The 6,005-nt window shown below is 40.6% G+C and overlaps 1 pseudogene; it reads right to left on the reverse strand.

The window, feature by feature from the left end:
• Positions 514-3,741, reverse strand: LOC109232173 (annotated as a pseudogene).

Raw genomic sequence — 6,005 nt, forward strand, 5'->3', positions numbered from 1 at the left:
AGCCTTTAAAAACAAACGCACTTAATTTCTGAGATCTGAATGATTAAGATTCAGACCTCCATTAAGCGCAAACAAATGAGGCCTTAGTCCTTAAGTTCCCAATTATAGCACGTAAATCCCCAATAGTTCTTAACATTTTTATAATTTCTGAGAAAACCAGAAAAACTAATGAGCAATAGCTTACTAAGCTTTCTATGGATGTCCTAAGTAATAGGACTGACTCATGCTACCAGTATGACTGACAACCGGACTGTTTAAATTATTGACAACTGGAAACTCAGGGAATACAATCACCCTAATTCTTCAACCGGACGAAAGAAAGAAAACAACTTTAGCAGTGGTGTTGCTTAGAGAAGTATGAGACTAGCAAGATAAAGCTTAGTACTCATTGTCACAACCTATTTCAAGAAATTTTCCGTGTTGAATGGAACTTCATTTGATATTTTACTTTTTCTTTTTCAAGAATTTCTTCGTTATTGAAAGCAGAAATATCAAATACTGTAGAAGAAATAATGAGCATCCAGATAAGCCATGTGTTGGTTTACTTTCAGTTCAGAATGGGTTCAGTTGAACACTGTTGTCAAGAAGAATATAATGTAACAGTATGTACTTGTGCACGAAGGATTATGTCACTGGCCATGCACAAATGCACCAGACTACCTCTCTCGATATAAGAAGATCCTAGCCACATATTTCTTCTCCATAGTAACCCTATGACCTAGACCTCTAAGTTTCTAGAGGCCATTGTGTTTCTCTCGTGCATGATGATCCAGGATGGACCTTGAATAGCTAGTAATCAAGCATTTAATAGCTTGGCAAGCCCGCATTCTTTAGGATTAATGTTCAGAGCTGGGCACCTTACTTTAGGATTTTAACTATCTTGAAGGTCCGTAAGGATCAGAACAGCCTTTTTTTGCATATGAAATGCTAGTCCCTGCACATTACTAGGATCTTTTCTTACTTTTTTCTGGATCTAAAAAGTGATAAATGCCAAGGATTCTTACCTCTGCCAGGCTGAATGTATGAGAAATGTTGATTGTAATCAAACCCTTAGACAACCAGGATAGGAGCTCTTTCAGAGAATCTCCAAGCACATTAGGTTGATATATCTTATGGCTTCCCCAATAGAGTCCGTGAATCGTCCAGTTCTGATGGAAAAAAAAGTATAAAAAATGATGGTTATTACTCTCGGATAAAAGAAAATGAATAAGCTTTCTCTTTTTGGAGGCTGGGATGACGGAGTAAAGAGAGATAAAAAGAAATGAAAGTCCTTTGCTGCTCATACTGCTTGTATTATGAGACACCTGGATAATTAATAGTAGCTTGTCCATATTATGAAATGAAAGGTGGAGCAAACTTCTCATGCAATAATTTGGGAGCAGCATGTCTTAAAAGAAAATATTTACATGCCTTGACATCCTCTTGTGACAAGAGCGTGAAATTTCTACTCTTTAGATCCTTCAAGATTGGTTTTCCTTTTCTTTTTTTTTCTTTTTTTTTTGAAATAGTGGTACCTACGCCAGCTTGGGTGCGCCTCGACCATTTCATTGGGTTGCTACCTCCCACCAGCACAGGTACCGAATAACTCTACCCACCATAGCCTAGGAAGATGGGACGAATTCACGTAGTGTTTTGTCTCTACTGGAATTTGAATGGTCTCCCAAGTTTGCACTCACTTCATTGACCACTAAGCCACACCCTTCAGTGCAAGATCCCTCTAGATTGTTATTTGAGACTAAGAAATGTTGTTGCTAGCATGTTGCAACATAGTATATGCAATCAGGATTATGGCAAGACAGTCTATATTCTGAGAATGATCTTTTAACTTACTGCTTGAATTCAAATTTCAAACTATTAGTAGGAACTTCAAGGAGCTAGTGTGCCCACCACATGCGTACCTTAGGAGCCTTGGACATGTCTAATTAAGAGCTACTCAATTGACCAGCAACCGGACTAATTAAGCCTGGTACAGTCAGCCGACTAGAAAGAAAGAACCAAAAGGGGGTAAAAAGAAAAAGATCGGGGTGCTTAGAAGCAGTACCTTCACCAAAGCAATGTTCGCTGGGATGACAGGTACTTCTCCACTTGCAAATCCAATAACCAGAATTTGTGCTCCCCAATTTAATAGCTTCAACTATCTTTTGTAAGCTTCCCGCCGACCGGATCATACAAGACATCAACCCCTTTGAGCTTTCTTGACTTCAGGAAGCCCTTGACACTTTCGATGACGTTTGCATTGCTCAAGTCTACTACGTGATCAACTCCTAAAGATTTCAAAAATTGCACCTTTTCATTTCCCCTAAGATTAACAGACAAGGATAACTTTTAGCACAACAACCTTAAAAGAACTTTTTTGTACACTTGAGAATTGAAAAGTACCTAGCAACTGCAATAACTGTTGCTCCACAAACCTTCCCAATTTGTACCGCTGAGAGCCCAACACCTCCAGCCGCTCCAAGTACCATTAACACCTACCATTTGTAAACCAGTATGTCACATGATTCGGGTGTATGATAAATCATGCACCAATGGCCTTACCATTATATGCCCTAAAGCTCAAGGGAAGGTGACCCTACCTGATTGGGACGCAGCTGTGCTCTATGCACCAGAGCCACATGGGATGTCACCATATGCAACAGGAAGTGCACCCGCTGCCACTAGATCACACCCATCAGGTACTCGAAACCTTCAATTATCAGCTAACTTAAGACATTTTTGAACACTAAAACCATTGAACCAACCCAAAAGTAAGAAAAAAAGCACAAGTCTAGTTTGGCTCATATACAATGTCCATTGACCTATGTCGCGTGAAATCAAGTAAGGGTACACTTCCCATTTTTACCAAATTTTAGGGGCTGCTTGGTTACAAGGACTAGGGAGGTTATCCCAGTATAATATTTGGGATTATCTATCATGGTTATATCCCAGGATTATAATCCTTGGATAGCCTGGTTTTGAACCAAACAACCCGTCGTGTATATTGAAAGATATGCACTAGTACCCACGCACACCCCACCCTCCCAGACGGGCCAGACCCTCACTTGTGGGAACTCACAGGTATGTTGTTGTTGTTGTTGTTGCACTAGTATCCAAGCCCTATTACACTAATTTCAATTGTTTAACGTTTAACCAATCAATTGAACAACTACACCTCAAATCGAACTAGTAAAAGTGGACTCTACTAATCTTTTACCCATTCTTCTATTAGGCCCATTTCATTTCAATATAAATGGAGAGTGTCGTCTAAACCACGTAAATCAATTCCAATACTGAAGATAAACTTCGAAAACGAAAATTAAGCTTTCCGCATTTGAATTGTTTAATTATTGTAAAATAAAGCAGAAGAGATTAAGGAAGAACTGACAAGTCGGATTGATCGGCGACGATGAATTGAGCAAAGGAGCAAGTGCAACAAAAGAGCAAACGGGATCACCAATTTTGAACTTAGTAACATTAGGGCCAACGGCATCAACAACGCCGGAGTAATCGGAGCCAGGAATGAAAGGTAAAGGGGGTTCTCTTGGTACTTGCCGAGGACTTGGAGGTAATTTGCGAAATTCAAGCTGGTTGCTTTGACTCGTACTCTAACGGAGGTAGGTGACCCCAAATTAGGAGATTGGACGAGAGGTTGAGAGATCGAATGGTGAATTTTCTGAGACATTCGGTGGCAGAGTAGGATCGCCGAGTTTTCTTACAAGTAGAGCTTCCATATTTCACACTATATCTTTTGTGCATCTACACTCCAGATAAGCTCGGTTTTTGTACTTGTATGGTTGTTTGGTTATTGAGATTCTATAGCATTTTATTATGTATTTTTGTTTTTCTCTCCACTACTATAACAACCCGCGCGATTTGCGAATAATTTGACAGAATATTAATCTTATAAAATTATGATCTTATATATTATATTAATCTAATAAATATTAGTTGTATTTTATTATTTAATATAGTGTGCAGAAATATAACTATCACGACTCCGGTTCGCCCTCCGTGAACCATCGTGACGGCACCTACTCTCTACGACTAGTTAAGCCTAAAATGCGAAAAATAAACCAAATTTGCGGAAGAAAACAAGTTAAAACAGAGATAGAGTAATAAAACAACGTTTACAAGTGCCGCTAGGCATACACAACGTTAACTCTCAAAAAACTAACACATATTCCCAAAACCCGGAAACCCATGAATCACAAGCTACGAATATAGTAAAAATGCTCTAACTCCGGAATGTCTACATCAACAGTAAAGATAGAAGGGCTATCTCTACAAGAGAGAATGGAGAGAGACTCCTCGGTCTGCGGACGCGGCAGATATACCTCGAAATCTCCGTAAGATTGCCTCGCCTCGAGGATGGTAAGTCTAAGTAGAGGTACCTGGATTTGCACATGAAAAACATGCGCCAGGAAGGGCATGAGTACACCACAGCGGTACTCAGTAAGTGCCAAGCCTAACCTCGGTCGAGTAGTGACGAGGAAGGTCACGGCCCTACTGAGGTTAAATAAATAAAAGAAATATAACGTTCGACAGTGTAGATAAGAACAGTATAAATAAGCGCAGCAGTAAAAGTATCACAGGATATAAAGATAACTACAACTGATACAGAGGCAAAACAATCACAAGGATAATAACCGGGGATCTCTCAGTATTCCGAGGATCTGTTAGTATCCTCAATATATACTAGGGATCTCTTGGTATCCCGAGGATCTCTTGGTATCCTCAATATATGCTAGGGATCTCTTGGTATCCCGAGGATCTCTTGGTATCCTCAATATACGTGTCAGGGATCTCTCGGTATCCTGCACCTCAGCTCAATCAAAAATTCGTACAGGGGGTCTCCCGGAATGCCTTCCCGTAGCCCCAAAACAAAACATACAACAATAGCAAAAAGGAATACTCAATTAAGCTCAACTTCATACCAAAGCAAAACAGATAATTCTAACCTAGCATGCTTCACGTAATACAAATAAGGCAGTTAAAGCAAATACAACAATTTAGTCGATTAGACATGCTTCTCTAGACTAACATCAGGCTTAAATTCCAAGTAATGTAAGCAAGAAAGAAAAAACACAAAACATATTCTATTGAGTTCATATTATCACTTTGCAATACTAGATCTACAACAATAACATCATCTTTACATCTCTAGGTTTATTATATTTGATTACGATTTACCCTTTTCTTACTTTTGATTGTTTTCTAGCTTACAAAGTATATTGTTAACTTTTGAGCCAAACAATTTGGCGCCGTCTGTGGGGATTTCGAGAATCAAAATCATAGTATCCACCTAGAGAACAACCAACTACCATTCTCTAAACCACACAAACACAAAAGATGGCTGAGAATAACACAAGATCAAAAGCTATATTGTGTGTCACTACCAATCTCCTTGGCCCTCTCAACGAGGCCAGCGACGATGGCATCCTGAATGCAACCCCTAGTATCACATCGGGTGCGGAGATCTCACCTTCCCCATCCGAAGATCTGACGATCTTGCACGAAAAGGGAGCTTCCACATCTGCGGCTACGGAAGCACCCTCAGCGGTCAAGAAGCTACTGGAAAGATGGCTAACAAGCACTCTGAGTGGCTTGGTTGAGAGGTCACCACAAAGTAACATCAGGTGTACACCAACGGTAGATACCACTGCTGCCGTGGGCGAACCGGAAGTTGCACTAGCAAATAACGAACCCGTCGAGACACAGACCAACGATGGCACGCTAACAGCCATCCTAAAGAAGATGGAAGAAATGGAAAATGAAAACAAGGCGCTCCGCGATCAGATGAAGGAACATCAGGAGAGGGTCGACAAGATCCCCGGTGCCCCCAAGTTGCTACCAAAACGCGACGTGGGAAGGTTCGTTGAACAACCATACACTAAAGAAGCTGCCCCTCACTCCACCCCAAAAACCTTCAAGATGCCACCCTACTTGAGGGTATATGACGGAACCACTGATCCCGAGGATCATCTGATCCACTACGTCACCGCTGTGAAGGGCAACGACCTATCAAA

The sequence above is a fragment of the Nicotiana attenuata genome, chromosome 9 (genome assembly GCF_001879085.1).
Source record: "Nicotiana attenuata strain UT chromosome 9, NIATTr2, whole genome shotgun sequence".
In the NCBI taxonomy this organism is placed as follows: Eukaryota; Viridiplantae; Streptophyta; class Magnoliopsida; order Solanales; family Solanaceae; genus Nicotiana; species Nicotiana attenuata.